Source organism: Neolamprologus multifasciatus, chromosome 15 (assembly GCF_963576455.1).
Source record: "Neolamprologus multifasciatus chromosome 15, fNeoMul1.2, whole genome shotgun sequence".
NCBI classification, from domain to species: Eukaryota; Metazoa; Chordata; class Actinopteri; order Cichliformes; family Cichlidae; genus Neolamprologus; species Neolamprologus multifasciatus.
The window spans coordinates 21,332,445-21,351,252 of NC_140453.1; the positions used below are offsets into that span (position 1 = coordinate 21,332,445).

The window sequence follows — 18,808 nt, forward strand, 5'->3', positions numbered from 1 at the left end:
CTCATCCTAGGAAGTCTGTAACATTCCAGGGTGTTCTGGCTTTCACCCCCACATCCTAGGAGCATGGGAAAGTTCGTACCTTGTTTTATTGTTTTACGGTAGGATTAACGTAGTTATATCTGTTTCCAGTCTAAGTGGTTTTGGTTTGATGAACTGCTGGACTTTCCAGACCAGCAGTTTTAGGGAAGTCTTTATGGGGTCACACTCTGACCCCACCTCACACACACACACCACACACACACCACACAAGCACCCACTGAAGTGTATAAATAAAGGACCAGGGCAAGTCCTCAGCGCGAGTCTCTGAGTCTCACTCTAGGCTGCCCTTGCTAGCAAGAAAATCTGTGTGTTTCTCCTCTCTGATTCTCTACTGAAGAAGTGTTTTAGAATATATCTCTTAACATTATTTGGTCCTTCGTAGCCGGAGCAGAAAATATCAGAACTGTTATCTGTGACTCTGTTCCAAGATCCAGCACTGATTCCTGACGCCGTGGGAAGCCAGCACCGAAGCCTGTCAACAGCCCTCTTAGACGAGGAGAGAGCCCCAGGACGTGAATTCGGGTCTGGGCCAGTAGTCTGGTCCACGGCGGTGGGATTCAGTCTGATGATCCGAACCACCAGTGAGACGTCGGAGGGTGAGAAACACTATTTTGGTATATAAAACGGCCGCAAAGGTTTAAAGTAACGTGATAAATTAGGTTGGGTTCGCCGAAAGGAGCTGAATTAGACTTAAGTTTTAGAGGTAGCTGAAATTACTTCGTGACAAATTAAAATACGTTTAGGCAAATGAAAACACGTTGAGACAAAGAAATTAAAATAGGTTGGGTTCGCCGAAAGGAGCTGAATTAGACTTAGGTTTTAGAGGTAGCCGAAATTACTTCGTGACAAATTAGCGCGCAAATGTCTATATGTGTGTGTGTCTGGAAGTAAGTTGATCTTACAGCACAATATGCTGCTGAACTACTTCCATTTTTGTTTTCTTTGCTGAGGCCCAAGTACTGGTGACAAAGGAGAACGGTTGAGTTTCATCTCATAAAACTGATACCGCTTCACCGTTAGGGTGAAGTCGAAGGCCGTATCAGTAAACCACTCTGAAGTCAAGCGTGCCAGCGACGGCCCAGCAAAATTTTTGAAAATGGAGAATAAACAAGCAAAATTAACACCTGATGAGAAATGTTTAGAAAAACAACAAGCCGGAGCAGGACTAATCCAAAAGAAAGGGAGAGGAATGCATAGTGGAAGAGCAAGAGGTAGAGGCAGAGCTACACACACACCAAACAGTGGCTTTAGCACTGCATGCTGGAGGTGTGGAAAAGAGGGACATTTTGTACGTGACTGTAAGAAACAAAGAAGACAGTAACAGCAGCTCAAGTGAAGAGAGCAGTTCAGACTAGGAAGAATGTAATAATCCCTCACCAAGTGAAAATTAGAGATCAAAGTAGTTTAAAGTAGTTTAAAAAGGGTTGGAAACAGACCCAACTGAATAGATATAAATACAAGAGAAATAAAGTAAAATAAACAAAAGGCTAAATTACAACTTATCTTTAATGTATTCATACTAATAATAGCAAGGATAACAACCTGTAAACTGGTATTAATGATGAAATAATATTAATATGAAGAGGCACCTCAGTCAGTTATGATGTGAGGTGGATAATTGTTGAAAGCAATCTGCATTAAGCTTAGAGTTGCTCAAATTCAGTACAATGACATATGAAGTAAAATAGGTAAATATTTTAACTAATTACGTGTATAGAGACACTTGACCTGTTTGAAAAACTGTCATCCTAATATGAGCCATTGTTGAGATATAGAGCACACCTATGAAAACAACTAATATGCTGAACCCTGTATGAAGCAGCTGAAAACTACATGATGGAGAAGCTGAATTGAATATGAAAGTGCAAGTCTTTGCCACTGTGGGGCAAAGCACGCAACCACTATGTGAGGTTGCGTTGTGGTCTTTTCTGAGCTGATGAGCAAGCTACACATTATCAGATCAGGAGCTGGCTGAGAACTCTTCAAAGAGAGGGAAACAGAACTATGATAACTATGATAACTGGAGTGTGCAGCGTTTCCATGAGCAGTTTTCCTGCATCTTGACTCATGTGTGTAGAGTGTTCATAGCATCAGCATCATGTTTTTGTTTATTTGTTTTGTTGGGTTGAAAAGAATTAAATAAATTTGTGATCATATTTATGGATCACAATGGCACATGCCATTGGCCAAATGATTTATTTATGCAGATGAAAAAGTGAGTGTGAATGTGTCTGATGTCATAGTGTTTTTGTGCGCTGTGTAAAAGTAATTGCCTCTGATTGTGAGAGCGGTGATTCTGCAGGTCACCAGCTATTTTAAAGAAAAAAAAAAAGAGTGAAGAAGAGACAAAATTTACATTGTAAATGAAAAATAACCATAGGAAAAAGGTTTTGTGTTGATCAGCCAAGAACAACTACAATCTCATTTTCTGCTTTTAAGAAAGGACTGTTCACAAAAACAGAGAGAGAGATGTGTGTTGATTAAGCAGTGATAATAATAATGAAAATGTCTAAGTTTGTCACTTTCAGGTGACAAGCAGACCTGAATCAATTTTCCACATGCAGCGGTCGGAAGAAAGTTATAGTTTAACATCATTAGAAACATTCAGGCCAGGTTTCTGGCTAACTTATTTACAGCACCATGTGTCTCTCAAACTCACAAGCGAGCGCTCACTCCTCCCTGAAGACAAGGAATTCAGTTCCAAAGAGCAATAACATGGCAGATAAAGAGACAGCAGCAAAGTCCTGAGCAAAGAGTCCCAGCAAGCAGCAGCAGTGTGGACAAACAGCATCAGAGAAGAAGAGCAAACCCATCATCCTGCCTGATTGAATGAATGGCACTGTGTTCCCAACAAGCTGCAAATTCACTGTGCATGTGAAAAGAACGTTTGAGGAGAACTGAGGAGACTGTTGGAGTTTGACATTTGCCACCTTTGGAGAAAATGGCAAGAAGAGACAGTGGAACACAGGACAAAGCTGAAGGAGAACTGCCTGCTATTGGACTGTTGAAGTGGGAGAGGACAACAGTGAGAGTAAGTGAGAATGCTGGTGTTTAAAGAGGGAAATCAAAATTTGGGTTAGCAAACCTGGGAAAAACAAAACTGAGTGCTTAAGTGGGAAAATTGTGAAGGAGTCTGAAACACTGCAAAAAGAAACATACAAAATCACACACACACAAGCAGAACATGCATTAACCCTACTAACACTTCCAAATACAAGAGAGCTCAAGAAGATTAGACAACATCTTAAGCATGTGAGTCTGTTTACCATCTTGTCCAAGTCACTTAGTGTGACGAGAAGTGATGCAAAGACCAGTGGACTCATAGCACATTAGTTACAAAATGATGAAATAATAGCAGAGAAATGTGTAGGAAAGGCAGCTTTAAGAACATGCTCTGCTGGATATGCAGCTCCACAGACATTGATTAAACCTGCCTAATAACACAAACACACATGCAATGAAAGTCAGCTTGTTATCTTTCATCAGTGTTAAAATAGTGTTAATTTAACAGACACTTGTTATCAAATACTGAATTTATCCAATGCTGACAATTAACTCTCTAGGTTGCAGGACAACAGTTTAACTTTTGTGGGGAAAAAACAGATTCTGGTTTGACCAACCACTGATCAGACAATAAATTTAGTTGTTAATACAGTAAATTGGGAGATGCTTCCTGCTTGATTGATGCAGCACAAGTAATTTACTGTATGAGGGAAATTCTATTTTTGTGATAACATTTTGAACATGCATTTCTGTTGTCCTGTCATCTTAGTGGGTTAATAGCTGATATGCAAATTAGTTGATCGTTCTTAGATTGAGGAAAGGTGACTGAATTTTAGCACGAGTGAATGAGATGTGTTGGAGTTTGTTGTGCGTTGAGTGGAGACTCTAAAACACTGAGTTTCCTGTTTTGATGTGCGAGTGAATCCTGTACCTAGATACACAACTCTGAATACGTCAGAACAAACGTCTTTTGTGAAATAGCTGATGACATGTCTCACGTTTTATGATGACGGGAAAAAAAGAAACACTGGATAATATGGATCTGTGGCCCAAATGAGTGAATCTAGCTGATGATTTTTCTTTTGTTGCGAAGTTGAGCCTGCCAATCAGTATGATGGTATGATAAACCATGCTAATGGTATGATTTACCCTCCTGAGATGAGGAGCTTGTGTCATGACGTAACAAGGCCTTTTTATTTTGATACTTTCACAGTGCACTGAAAGTTTTGTTTGATAATCTCTGTTTGAGCAGATCTGCACGATTAGAACAGAAGCGCTATACGATACGTCGTCAAAAAATTGTTACAAGTGAGTTTCTCCACATTGAAATGGGCTCAGGAGAAAGCCACTTATCTGGGACAATTAGAAAATGAGAGTCCCTGCCTAAAAAGGATTCAGCGAGGTAATCCAATTTAAAGTTCTTTTTCTTTTGAAATGACGTCATTTTGCTGAGGGTGGAAATCAAATGCGGCGATAGTTTCCACTATCAGCAAAGAAAGAAAGAATGGGTGAATGAATGAATGAATGAGTGAAATGGAAATGAAAACAAACTGACTGACTGGTAAAACCTGTCAAGACTTGACCACGACTCAAAGTTAACCTCCACCTAGACAGGCCAAAAGGGTGGATGAATTTATGTGTTTCTTTTTACAGGAGCAGAAAGATGACAGCAACATCCGAGGTTGCATACCGATTTAACTTTTAAATGCCACTTTCTGTGTCTGTGAATCTACCAGGGGTGTGTTATTCATGGGTTTGTGTTGCTCACAGAGATTACTGTGAGAAAGAGTGTATACACCCGCGCAGCGCTAACATTTACATTTCTTTTCTACAGCATTACAGTTCTTCATGTGACTTGATCATGTGATTTATACCAGGACAACTAGTTAATGTTTTTCTACTACAAGATTTCTGGGTTTAAGTGTGAAGAAACTGTGTTTATAGGTTATGAGTTGGTGATGCTGTTACACTGTGTTTCCTGTGTTGAAAACTAGTGTCACTTCTTTCCACAGCTATGGATGGCTAACTTTATGGTCTTTTTATGGCACCTCTGGAAACTGTCGACCTGCGTCTGACCACAGGGATGGTCAATGTGTATTGCTGATGTTGAAGGCTTTATTACTCTTATGATATAATTGTTTATAAGTGTGAAGTTTGATTTCACTTCCAGATCTTGTTTTCCAGTCCATGATGGTGTGTATGCAGGCTCCTGGCAGAGCCAGTTTTTAAGCAAACTTAATATGCAAAACACACTAACATCTTTTATTGCAGGATTATAGGTCCGGGGTGGTGCTGCTCCAGAGGAGGAGACGCCCTGATGTTGCCTGGGACATGATCTAGTTAACCTTTTTCTTTAAGACAGGAATCTGGTTTTGATGAGTTGACTCATGGGAGTGTCCATGCGTCAAGAGGAGGGGTCCAGGATTAACATGAAACAATGAATTAACATTAAACTATGTTTTATATGATTTTTGCAGCGATTTGTGTGATTAACAGTTCATTCAACGGGTATTAAACCTATACAAGTGGTGCATCCATGCTCAGATGAGGCTTTGATGGCCTATAAGTGAAGTTCACTGAACTAAAGAATGTGGTTTGATGATTGTTGACATGCTCTCCAAATAGAAGTTTTTCCTCCTACACTGTAATCCCTAACAGTTGTTCTAGCTCATAACTAATAAGCTCATAACACTCAAATATCGTTTTGTAGTTGAGCAAACTATAAAGTATTGAGCTCTGTTGGCTTTTATGCAACTTTAATTGAATAGGGCTCAATATTTTTTAGCTAATTTGTTTGGAACGCTCAAAAAGTTTAAGAAGCATATATTAGTGACGTTCTGGTGGGTGGAGTCTTGTCGCTCCCTCAGGAAAGCTGAGTCAGCCATCTTGAATTTACCTTGATGCGGGGAAGATTTGGCCAGCCCGTGTGGATTAAGAGTCCGCAACTTCAACCCACCACGACCACCACCTTATTTTTTTTTCATCAACTGCCCTAAATTTGGTAAGTCTAACGTGTTTTTGTTTTGTTTAAATTTAATTTCGATAAACATTCTTTTTTATTTTTTACTGGAAATATAGTCGTACTTTGTGCACAGTGAATGTTTGTTATAAATAAATTCGAATCCAAGTAATTGTAATTTTAGAAGTTTTCGAATGTGACAAATACGTAATGTTATTTCAAATTAGTACGGTGTAACGTTTTGGCGGTTTTCCGTGGGGGGCAACATTTCCCATAATGCATTGTATTCTTGCCCGGGAAGTTGACGGTGGCAGTTCTAGCTCCATGCGTTTGAACTTTCTACTAAAACTTTCTACTGTCCGTTTCTACCGGTTGTCATATTCGCCGGTAATGCACGTGCGTATTGTGAGTATACTTATTTCAATAAGTGTCCCTGTTACACAGTCAGTAGTTTATGCTGTTGAGCTATGTGTGTGTGCTAGCATGAAGCGAACAATAATAAACAACATGAGTGTGTTAGCATGATGGTAATTAGGCACATGTTTGTATTTTTTCGTAGTCTCAAATGTGTGGTTGTGAGATAATCTCGAAATCCTTTTAACAGTTTAGAGGGGTATTCCACTAAGCGAGCTCTACAAGTCAATGCTTGCAGAAAAATGCATCGCCTGATTCAGCCTAACATTACACACTGGTCGAACTCGGTGCTATGAACGAAGTTCAGCTAAATTGTTCGCGCTAATTCGACAAGGCTCAACCAGCCAGACTGAGGCGCCTCCTTGACACCTTTAAGCCAGACCCTATCGATCTTTGCTAGATAAATTTAAATGAAAATAAAGAGCCGCGTTCTGCTCCCAGGCTAAGAAAGAATCATTGATGCAGACTGTGCGGATCACAAATACTCCCTAACCTGTAATGAGGATTTCAAACCTGTTTGAAATCCTCGCGACCGTCGTGAGGGTGTCACCGCAGTTTCTCACACTGCGCACGCGCAAACACAAAGCACAGAGAAAAACAAAGGGGAAAATAGGACGGGTAAATTTCAAGTTTGTTATTTAAGTTATTAAGCTTAGCAACACACCTATTAACATTAGTTTGAAACGTTTAACATTAACAGACTGAACTGGACTTAATAACAGGAGTGCATATAATCTTAGTAAATTATTGTGGTGAGTATCAGCTGTGCTGGGTATGTAAATCGGGCCATCCAGCTGCGGTGCTGATTCGACGTCACTGGTGCCAAAAATCTGCATCAGATGAGATCAGCTGACTACGTGTGTGTGCTGTGCAAAAAATGTTTTTGAACATTAATAAGTCGTCTTTGTGCACATATTGTTTACAGATATCAGACTGCAAAGAGCGCTACAGAGAGTCAACATTTCACCAGTTGTCAGTGGGTGAGTTTTATAATTTGTGTCCTAATTTAAATAAAAAATAAATACAAAGAAACTAGAGAATTTTGCCCTGAATTATTCAAAATTTTTAGATTTTTTTTTGCAACAGAACAGACAAAATTAAATTACTGTGTGAACTTGTTGGCATAATTATGTTCCACCTAATTTAAAAATTTACACGCATTTTAAGTACAATGCGTGTAAACAGTGCATTTTGAAAAGCCAAAAGTGCAAACAGGGCTGAAATGGTTTTGACTTTAATTGCAAATATTTTAATTGCAGGGGTGAAGTTGGCCCAATGGAGTGGAAATGCAAGTTGTGTTCTGCAACTTCAAATACTCGGGGACAATTATTTTGGCACTACACTGTATTGCATACCCAATATTCACGAGTGTCCCCCCTGCCATGTCTCTATGACAGTTGCATTTGTACTTTTCCATCATTCGAGGCAATGAAAGCTCATCTGTCAAGATCACATAATGATTCACATAGAGTTGATGCAACTGAAGGAGCATGTGGTTGTTTTATATGTCCTTTGTGTAACTTCACACAGCCAACACACATGGTAAATAACAAAAACAAATATCTTGGCATATATTTATTATTGAAAACATTTATTTAAACATATGTTTTGAAACCAAACCCAAAATAAGATTATTGTAATGCATCATGATGTATCGCCATATCAAATTAAATCGTTGACATTATAATCCTAAAAGAAACGTGCGACTTATGAAGATTCACACCTCTAATCAATAGCATGATTTGTGTCCTTGTGGGGCTGAACTCATTCTTGTATTATTTTTGTTTTGCAGTCAGCAGATGGTCCAGACTTCACTGACACTCCTGTGGCTCTGCTGACAATTGTCACGGATGACACTACTGATTCGTCCCTCTTCAGTACCGAAAGCATCTGCATTGTCGTTGAGGATGAAATACTTGTGAATGGTCCCACAAATCTGGCTGAGTCATTTCTCCTGCTCTTTGGGTACATCTATGCACTAGACCTACAATACCCAAAGAAACTTGAGCTTACATTCACATTTATCCAGAAGGTTATGATGTGCCTTGAGGACAACAAACCACTGAAAGGGCGTCTACTGACGCTGAAGAATGATTTGTTCAATGAGTGAATCACTCAGAATGGACTACTTGTTGAGCTGAGTATTGAGGAAGCTTTTTTTGTTTGTTTTTTTCCTAATCATTTGGCTTTTCTACCTCACATTTAAGATGAATGACTGTTCAGTTCATGCACTATTCATGTTTAATGTTCTGTTGCCTAATACATAAGTGCACTGCCTTGATGTTTGTTCCCTATAAGTACAGCAGTGGAAACCAGTACTGTTTTTTATGTATTTTTAAAAAAGAAAGTGAGCTGCAGCTGTCAAGGTACAGTAAGTGTTAAATGCCTCAATGTTCTAATAGCTGCAATTGCTGTTAATACTGAAAATGTTATTGAATTTTAGAATTGAGATGGAGACCCTTGAAGTCTTTTTCTCTTGTTTTATTTATGAAGCACTTTTTTATGAGTGAGCTCTGTTGTTTGTGCGTTTTTAAAAGCACATTGTGTTTAATAAAAAGTTGTTAAATTGTTAGTGTTGTTACTTTCATGTTTTCTAACACTTTTAGCTGATTATAATTTACTGGGCAAACAGTTTAGAATTATTTGTAAGTGTATTTCCCACAGTATTTTAAAAATATTGAAGATTTTAAGTGTTATTTCCCATATTATAAGTTAGAAAATATGAAAAAGTTTGAGTTTATTTCCCACATCGTATGAGTTGCAATATGTAAAATATTTTGAGTGTATTTCACACCTTAATTAAGTTGAATAATATTGAACATTTTGAGTTTATTACTCCCTAATTATAAGTTGAGGAATATCAACATTTATGAGTTAACATTGAGGTAATTTAAGGCAACTGCAAATATAATTTTTATTTTAGTTAAACTTAAAACTTTTAAAAACATCACTCAAAAATTGTTGTCTGTTACAAATTGTTGTGTAATCTGTTACACAACAATTTTTGAGTTCTGTGAACTTATTAGGTTTTACAGTGTAGCAAGGAAATACAGGTGCAGCAGTCATCTCCTGAGAAATCTTCAGAGGTCCAGTGAGAAGCGAGAACCATTCCAGGCATAGCTGACAGCCCAGGCAGTGGTTGAGGTCAAAGGTCAAGCTGGTTGGGGCCCATCATGAGATCAGACTTTGGAGCCACAGCAAGGACCACAAAACTGCGTTGGAATGAGAGCTGTGCCAAGGGGGATTTCCAGAGGCCAACAGAGGAGATTGTGGACAACAGACGGGCACCTGAAGGATGAGGGGGGCGTGCCATTCTCCATCGACAGCGCAGGGGGAGTCCGAGGATGACATCATGATTCTGTGAAAAGCACAGGAACCAGAAGCTATGGTGGTGATGACAGCAGTTTCCTATGAACATCACCTAATGCTGTGTCACTGTACTGTGCATACGATGACACTCTCAAGACTGCTGGGATCATAACAGCAGTAAGATAACTGGACCCAGCACCCTTTCCACAGAGGGGTTTTTCTGCAGAGGATGGACAGTAGAAGAGTCATAAATATTCCTATCGCAGGACGAAGGCCTAAAGTGAGGTGATGGGGGTTGATAGAGGCCATTTCAAGTGCTTCTGACCACTCGAACTGCCTGCAAAATAGCGGAGAGACCCTCCTGGATACATCAGAGCCACTGCAAAAAGGTTGAGGTCCCAGAGGATTCCACTTCCTTCACAGAAATCAACTAGTAGAGGAAAGTTTCACCCTCACTTGGTTGCTTCAGTGGCGAGGGGGAAGTGCTGATTGGGCGCCCGTAGGGAATTGCTCGCACTTCAACCTCCAGCCATTGGCCAACTCTAGAGTAACCAAGTAGTAGGGTGTGACGGACCTGTACGTAGCTATGGGAAGGTGGACCCTCCTGGTTACCTTGACTATGACGCTCACCTTTACAGGACAAAGACAGAATCGGCAAATACAGACTATTATGTCTGTTCCCATATGCCCAGCACGCCTTTGAGACAAATCCAGCAGGCCCAAAATCAGGACTATGTAAGTGATACAAGTGACTGGTTTTCTTGGCTTTACACTGGCTCCTGGTTACAGGTGCTAAAAGGACTACTCATCGGAGTTGGGATATTTCTACTTTTATTTTGTGTCATAGTAACATGTATACTGCCGTGTTTAAAACTTTTGATTAACCGCATAATATTTTCCACTGTTGCTGCATACATAGCCATGACAAGTGATGATAATGACTCCGACCTGTTGGAACATGAAGACTTTGTGTGACCAATGACGATGTGACAGAAAATGTACAACAAGATGTTACATACTGATATCTCATTTAAATTTATACTGACAACAGGAGGGAATGTCAATGGAAAATTGTACTTAGTAGTCAGTATAATCTTTTAATGATATAAGTTTGTATATGGTAGAATACTGCATGTAACCATTTGTGTTTATTGAAAGGATGTCTCATCCTAGGAAGTCTGTAACATTCCAGGGTGTTCTGGCTTTCACCCCCACATCCTAGGAGCATGGGAAAGTTCGTACCTTGTTTTATTGTTTTACGGTAGGATTAACGTAGTTATATCTGTTTCCAGTCTAAGTGGTTTTGGTTTGATGAACTGCTGGACTTTCCAGACCAGCAGTTTTAGGGAAGTCTTTATGGGGTCACACTCTGACCCCCCCTCACACACACACACCACACACACACCACACAAGCACCCACTGAAGTGTATAAATAAAGGACCAGGGCAAGTCCTCAGCGCGAGTCTCTGAGTCTCACTCTAGGCTGCCCTTGCTAGCAAGAAAATCTGTGTGTTTCTCCTCTCTGATTCTCTACTGAAGAAGTGTTTTAGAATATATCTCTTAACATTTACCATATAGATCAGGAACACTTTATCATTTGAATGACAAACTAAGCAAAAGATAAGAAAGAAGTACTGTGTCAAACTAAAAGAGTTGACTTTAGACTTAGCTTGTCTGATCTTTGAGCTTACTGTATACCCATGAGGGTGGTATTTATGTTTTTAATTACATTAAAAAAACAGAAAGAAATAAATCCCCACCATAATATCACTCAGTACTCTTTATTGCCCTTAATGATATAAGCAGTAAATGGCACTATAAACTGAGTTGATGTTGTCCCAGGATTTCCTGGAGCCACTCTCCTAGCTTGGGAGTCACTGCACCTAGTGCTCCGATTACCACTGGGACCACTGTTACCTTCACCCTCCACATCTTCTTGAGCTCTTCTCTGAGCCCTTGCTACTTCTCAAGCTTCTGGTGTTCCTTCTTCCTGATGTTGGGGTGGCTGTAGCTCAGGTGGTAGAGCAGGTCATCTACTGATCGGAAGGTTGGTGGTTCGATTCCTGGCTTCCCCTAGTCTGCATGCCAAATATCCTTGGGCAAGATATTAACCCCAAATTGCTCTCCGATGCATCCATCGGAGTATGAATGTGTGTGAATGTTACTTAGAATGCACTTAGATCAATGTGCTTGTGCGAATGGGTGTGAATGGGTGAATGCACAAGTTGTGTAAAGCGCTTTGAGTGCTCAGAAGAGTAGAAAAGCGCTATATAAGAACCAGTCCATTTACCATGTTGCTGTCATTTGGTATCACTACGGAAGTCTTTTTCTGCTTCTCTACCCCCACTATGTCCGGTTGGCTAGCCACCACCGTTTTGTCCATCTGTATCTGGAAGTCTCACAGGACCTTTGCTCGGTCATTATCCACCACCCTACGACTTCCAGGCCATACTCAGCACAGACGTTCTTGTATATTATGCCTGCTAGCATCTTTCACCCAACCTTTACGTGCTGGATTTTCTCAGGGGCATCTTTACACAGTCTGCACCTGGGGTCTTGCCTGGTGTGATAGACCCCAGCCTCGATGGATCTGTGCTCAGAGCTTTTCTGTGTCTTCTCCACACTTTGACACAGCTGCTAAAGGCAGAATCTGTATTCATTACTAAAATTTCTCTTCATGCTCATGCTTAGTGCACATGTCGCTGACGTCGGTGCCTATGGGCCTGATGGACTGTCTGGACAGAGCACCATTGGCAAAATCATCCTGCAAACCTTGACTGCAAATCTGTAGCAGACTGGTTTCTAAATGCAGACAGTGAGCGGAAACGGTCTTCTTGTGATGCCAAGTTTGAAGTTGCCCTATGGCACGGGCTCTATCCACATCAGTTAAATGCAGCATGCTTGGAGCATATGATCGCTGCACCAGGGTCCATGCTCACAGGAGATACTAAGTAGGCACCAATAAGGCACTGGATTGTAAGCACCTGGGGTACCTGAAGCTAAAAACAAGAGTCAATAGCAGAATAAGCTGTTTGGCATTGCTGCTCAACGCATGAATACATTGAATGAAGAAAAATTTTTAAGACACAATTACACAAGTAGATATTTCAAGAAGACAGTGTAAACAAACATTTAGGGGCTGTGGTTTCACATGTTGCTCCACCTATCATGCGTTAGAGTCACCTTCCAGTAAGTTTCCAGGTCACTTACCCAGTATATGTACTCGGACTGGCACCAGTATGTTTGAGACTCATACAACCAGAAAACTGTCTCCTCTGTTTATTGTGTGAATCCACACTATTGAGATCCTGTTTCTCTTTAAACTTTATTCTACCTTATTCTAGTTGCTCCGACCATTGCTGGTAAACTACTCCCTCCGTTTTCAGCTGATTTCCACCATTTAGACTTTAATCTGTTCTGCTCCCTGTGCTAATGCCAGCTATATCTTTTGGTGGTCATACCTTTCATACTTTTTGAGATATTACAGTTTTTACCTGTTGCTTGAACACTATAAACCCATGCTTGGATCGTGGCTCAAGAGTTGGTAGTTTGCCTTGTAATTGGAAGGTTGCCGGTTCGAGCCCCGGCTTGGACAGTCTCGGTCATTGTGTCCTTGGGCAAGACACTTCACCTACCGCCTACTGGTGTTGGCCAGAAGGGCCGATGGCGCGATATGGCAGCCTCGCTTCTGTCAGTCTGCCCCAGGGCAGCTGTAGTTACAGCTGTAGCTTGCCTCCACCAGTGTGTGAATGTGAGAGTGGATAAGTGGGTGTGTAAAGCGCTTTGGGGTCCTAGGGGGGACTAGTAAAAGCGCTATATATATATATATACAGGCCATTTACCATTTTAGACTAAAGTAACACAACTTGAAGCTTTTGTTACCATACCTCAAACACATGTACCCATACCTTAAACAAAAGCGCTGCTTTGCACCCTAGTTGCAATTATGCAACACACTTACTCCTTTATGCAACACATGCATACTACACTCTATTTCATACATAAGACACTTTGTTCAGAAAATGAAATTTCAGGGTGCCATTTGGAAAACACATGTATCCAAAATACAAAACACATCGGGTAATTGCAACCACTCAAATACACACCTGAAGGTACTTACTTGCAAAACTGAACACCAATTAGCCAACTACAAAAAGCCCTCAGTTTAGCCAATTCAAGAACTTTACAAGCATGGATGGAGGGAGAGCAAGAGGAAGAGGAGGAGGAGGAGGAGGAGGTCGAAGAGGCCATGCACAGATCCATATTTCTGATGATATAAGAGCAACTTTGGTGGACCATGTCATCAACCATGGCCTGACTATGAGGGAAGCTGGGCAGAGAGTCCACCCACATCTAAGCCGCTTCACAGTGGCATCTGTAATAAGAACATTCCGACTAGAAAACAGGTGTGTCTTCACCTCTCTACCTTCTGCTCTACTCAGATGGTTTTTATAGCACTGTTCTACAGTATATCACATTACCATATCAAGTGTACAGGGTATTGCAGGGTGCTAATGCTCCTTTTGCAGCCAAAGTGGTAGTTTCTGTTAAACATACCATGATTACTTATATTGAAGTACAGTGTTGTACAGCATGCTATTACTGTATTATGGTTTTGTTTTGTTTTTTTGCTTTATCTGAATTCATGGTACTGCAATGTACAATATTGAGTAGGCCTATTTGCTTTTTTGGTTGTTTGAAAATGTGTCTCCTGAAAATATGCCTGAATAAACAATGAAAATCAAAGACTGCAGTGTTTTATATAAAGTATAGTGTGTTCCCCCTGATCTGTAAGTGTTTGCATACAATGCAAGTATGTGTCATTTTGTCAACAGAGTTACATTTTGACAAAGGAATGTTAGGTTTTGACAGCAGAGTTTAGGTTTTGAGAGTAGAGTTTCATTTGGCACAGATGTGAATGGTATATTTCCCAGTGTTGTGTCATGTTTACTTGTGTTTAGAGTTTGGGCACAATGAGTGAAGTTTTGCAAAATGTGTTCAAGCAATGGGCAAAAACTGTAAGCTTTTCATGCCATTTTTTTGGCAAATCCCACTTATGACAAAAAAAAATTCAGTAAACAGTTCAACTTTTTAAACTCTTTTCAACACAAATTTCAGCTTTTTCACCTCTTTTCAGCAGAATTTTCCATTTTTCAATACTTTTCAGCACAAATTCCAGCTACTTTAGCTGTTTTCACTGCAAACTTCAGCTTCTTTACCTCTTTTCAGCAGAAATTCTGCTAATTCACGTCTTTTCAGCGTAATTTTCAGTTTTTTCAACTCTTTTCAGCATAAAGTTCAGCTCTTTCACCCGTTTTCATCACAAATCTCAGGCTCTTCTGCTCTTTTCAACAGAGTTTTCAGTTTCTTTACCTCTTTTCTGCACAATTTTCAGCTTTTTCAACTCTTTTCAGCAGAAAGTTCAAAAAGTTCATCTCTTTTCAGCAGAATTTTTTTTAGCTTTTTCACCTCTTATCAGCACAAATCTCAGGCTCTTCTGCTCCTTTCAACAGAATTTGCAGCATCTTCACCTCTTTTCAGGACACTTTTCAGTTTCATATCTTTTCAGTCACCTGAGAACAAGTTTGTTTCAGTGAGATGAGCAGCTGCCTTGAGACCAGTTGGTGCTGGTTCGAATCCTACCTGTGCTGCTTGCTGCACATCTTCCCTCCTTGAACTCTCCCTGCTTTCTACCAGTTAACTCATTGTGCTGAAGTTGTCTAACTCTGACTATATGCCAGTACATCAGAGAACCGCTTTAACTGTTCTAACCTGCAGTAACTCTACTTTATGTTACAATCAGATAATTGAGGCCATAAAATAAGGAAAGCGTTACATGAGTTTCAGTGAACTCAAGTCTCACAGTAGCTTATTTTACTGACTATTCATGCATGAACAAGCTCATGTGCAGTTTTACAAAGAGTACAATTATCTAAAATTCCAGGCATAGTAACATTTATTCTACAATGTTGTGGCTTAACTTGACTTGATCGCGTGCTTGAATCAACTCTGTGCTCAGTTGTTGTAATGCTAACTTAACTGTCAGTGTTTTATTTTGATCTGTGTTTCCACAGGAGCAGGAACATTAGAAGCTGCTGGAGTAACTGCTGCTGATCTCCTGCCTGTCATATTCTTCTCTGTCTTCCTGTGGATTCAGTGAGCAGATCTGTTACGTTATTGTTTACAAGATAAAGTTTGATTTTAACAGTTTATGAATGTCATTATTTTGTTCATCATTAATTGCCCAAACCAGAAAAAATAGTATGTCCAAGGAACCTGTTAAATCTGAAGACAGAGCCAACAACAGAGAACAGGTGAAAACAGTGTTGTACAAACAACCAACATTGTGGTTTTAAACTTCCTGTTGGACTCACAGATCCTTCTTTGCTGTTGTTCTTTAACTCAAATACATTTGATCACATTTGTAGCTGAGATCTTTTTTCCTATACAGTGTTTACCTGATCAGAGACAGCCAGAGGAGCAGGATGATCTTCAGTATACTAGCATCCACTTCTCCAAAAAGCAGGCAGATCCTCTCTACTCCAACATCAGAGCAGCTCAGCCTCACAGACACATGCAGGAACAGGAAGTTACTGAGTACACTGTTGTTAGATTTAACAGAAGCAGTGCAGCCAAGAGGTGAGAGAGACTGTCCTCTCATGTCTAAGAAACAAACTCACTGCTTTTACTGTTCTTTTTCACCATTAATGGAAATGATTTCAGTTGATGCTATATCCTCCAAATCATGAAATGTTCTTCTCTGTTTTCAGAGACATAAGTCAGGAAACAGGAGCGTCTCCATGTGCACTGTTCTCCACAGTCAATAAAACCAGATGAAGGGACGGGTCAATGATGATGTGATATTTATGTAGACTTAAAAAAACATTAAGCTCAATTGTAGCCAAATGGTTTATAAAATAAGTGAAGATTTCTTATATGGTTATGTTTAGTAGAAAAATGTTACTGTTGTGTAAAGTATTTTCCTCTTTTTTTGTATATTTGTCGTTGTTAAATATCTCTTTTAATACTAGACCAAGATCTGAGTGTATACAAAATGCAGAAGAATAATATTTTAAGGGACAAGCAGCTATCCAGACCCACCTGGGTGTAGGAATCCAATAAAGTCTTTTCACAACAGACATGTCAAAGTGGATCACCTTCCTCACTTTGTTCAATGATTTCACTCATCTAAATCAGAGACCACACCATGACACACGTTTAAACAAGGAATGTTTATTCATCAAAGCTACTTATTAATCAAATAGACATGTTCAAAGCACCACAGTGGTAGAACGATATCACACAGCACCGTCACAGGATATTAAACAGAAACTGGCAACAGGGCTCTGTAGAGTGAGCGATCATAATGAAGCCGTTTAAGTTGTGATTCAACCTGCTCTTCATATTTCAGGCCACCAGATGTCACCAAAGACAACTGTGGTGAAACGTTTCAAGTAATGAAACTTTTCGGTACAAGCTTCAGAAAGCTTTATTTGGCCATCAGTAAACAAAACAACATCAGCGCAGGACAGAAACAAAACAGACTGAAGCAGGACTCCAGGAGAACAGGGACAAAACAGCAATGAGGGGTTAAATACATGTAGGCAGAGTGGAGACAGCTGAGGAAAAACACACAGCTGAACTAAATCTGATAACAAAAAATGCTGAGGTGCAATTAAACACTAGACACAGGAGACACAGGCTACCAGAATAAAACAGGAAATAACTGAACAAAAACATGGACTTGAAACAATTCAATTCAGTTTTATTTATACAGCGCCAAATCACAACAACAATCGCCTCAAGGTGCTTTATATTGTAAAGTAGACCCTACACAATACGTACAGAGAAAAACCCAACAGTCATATGACCCCTTATGAGCAAACACTTTGGCGACAGTGGGAAGGGAAAACTCCCTTTTAACAGAAAGAAACCTCCAGCAGAACCAGGCTCAGGGAGGGGCGGGGCCATCTGCTGGGACCATTTGAGAGAAGGAAGACAGAACAAAAGACCTGCTGTGAGAGCCAGAGATGAATAAATAGTATGATGAAGTGTACCCAGAGGTTGCCCTTTGTTCAAAATTAAAGTCTACAAATCAATGACATCACACTGGCCTATGATACAGTCTATGACTACATGTCAGTGAGATCTTGGAGCTGCCAGTATGCAAAGCTGCAGCTTTAGAATTTAGGCTCTAAAACTTTTTTCCACCATTTTTTATTTTTCTTCTTCCTTTGTGTTTCTCAAGCCAATAAGCCATAACTCAGAAAGATCAATTGGAGAAAAAGACTCAATATCAATGGTACTGAAAGTAGCTGCAGATAATGTTACATCTGTGAGATGATTATGAGTAATTTCTTCCCTAATGGTTAAACTTTTATTTGTGAAGAAGTTCATGAAGTCATTACTAGTTAACGTTAAAGGAATCGTTGGCTCAACAGTGCTCTGACTTTTTGTCAGTCTGGCTACAGTGCTGAAGAGGAACTTAGGGTTGATCTTATTTTCTTCAATCGGTGATGAATAGTAAGATGTTCTAGCTTTACAGGGCTCTTTTTAAATGTTTATCTAAGTTTCCAGCTGGGATGGACAAGGCTAAACATCAGGCTTTCAAATAAATTAAACTCTATGTTTATCTTTGTTTAATTAATAAGCTGGTGTGGAAGATTGCTGCCACACTGCCTCCTCGGCCTGTGCTTCAAAGGCTCTGATAGTTAGTGTGACTCAGGGGTGTTAATTCATTTAAACTTACATACTCATCCTGCTGTAACCAGGTTTCAGTAAGGCAGAGTAAATCGATTTGTTGATCAATTACTAAGTCATGTAATAACTCTTTGGTGCTGTTGAGGATACTGTATTGTTCTTTCTTTCTTTCTTTTAATTTTTTTACATTTAAGTAATTTTTTGCTGGTTTTTACTTTGTTTTTTGTCTGTTTGGGAGCTGACAGTCTCTATGGAGATTCGGTTTTAGGGGGATAACAGGAGGAGAGAAGCTGAGGAGGTGTGTGAGACTGCAACTCCCTGGTCCCAACACTGGATAGTCATGTTTCAGGGGATTTCATAAATTTGCCAGATTTCTAGAAATAA

General features: G+C 39.9%; 1 long non-coding RNA gene across 1 annotated transcript; it reads left to right on the forward strand.

Annotated features, from left to right (window-relative positions):
• The first annotated feature begins 13,176 nt into the window (after window positions 1-13,176).
• On the forward strand, window positions 13,177-17,693 carry LOC146502009 (uncharacterized). Its single transcript, XR_014869433.1, has 5 exons — window positions 13,177-14,130; window positions 15,799-15,880; window positions 15,978-16,038; window positions 16,176-16,363; window positions 16,495-17,693. It is a non-coding gene; the product is annotated as an uncharacterized LOC146502009 (long non-coding RNA).
• The last annotated feature ends 1,115 nt before the right edge of the window (window positions 17,694-18,808 follow it).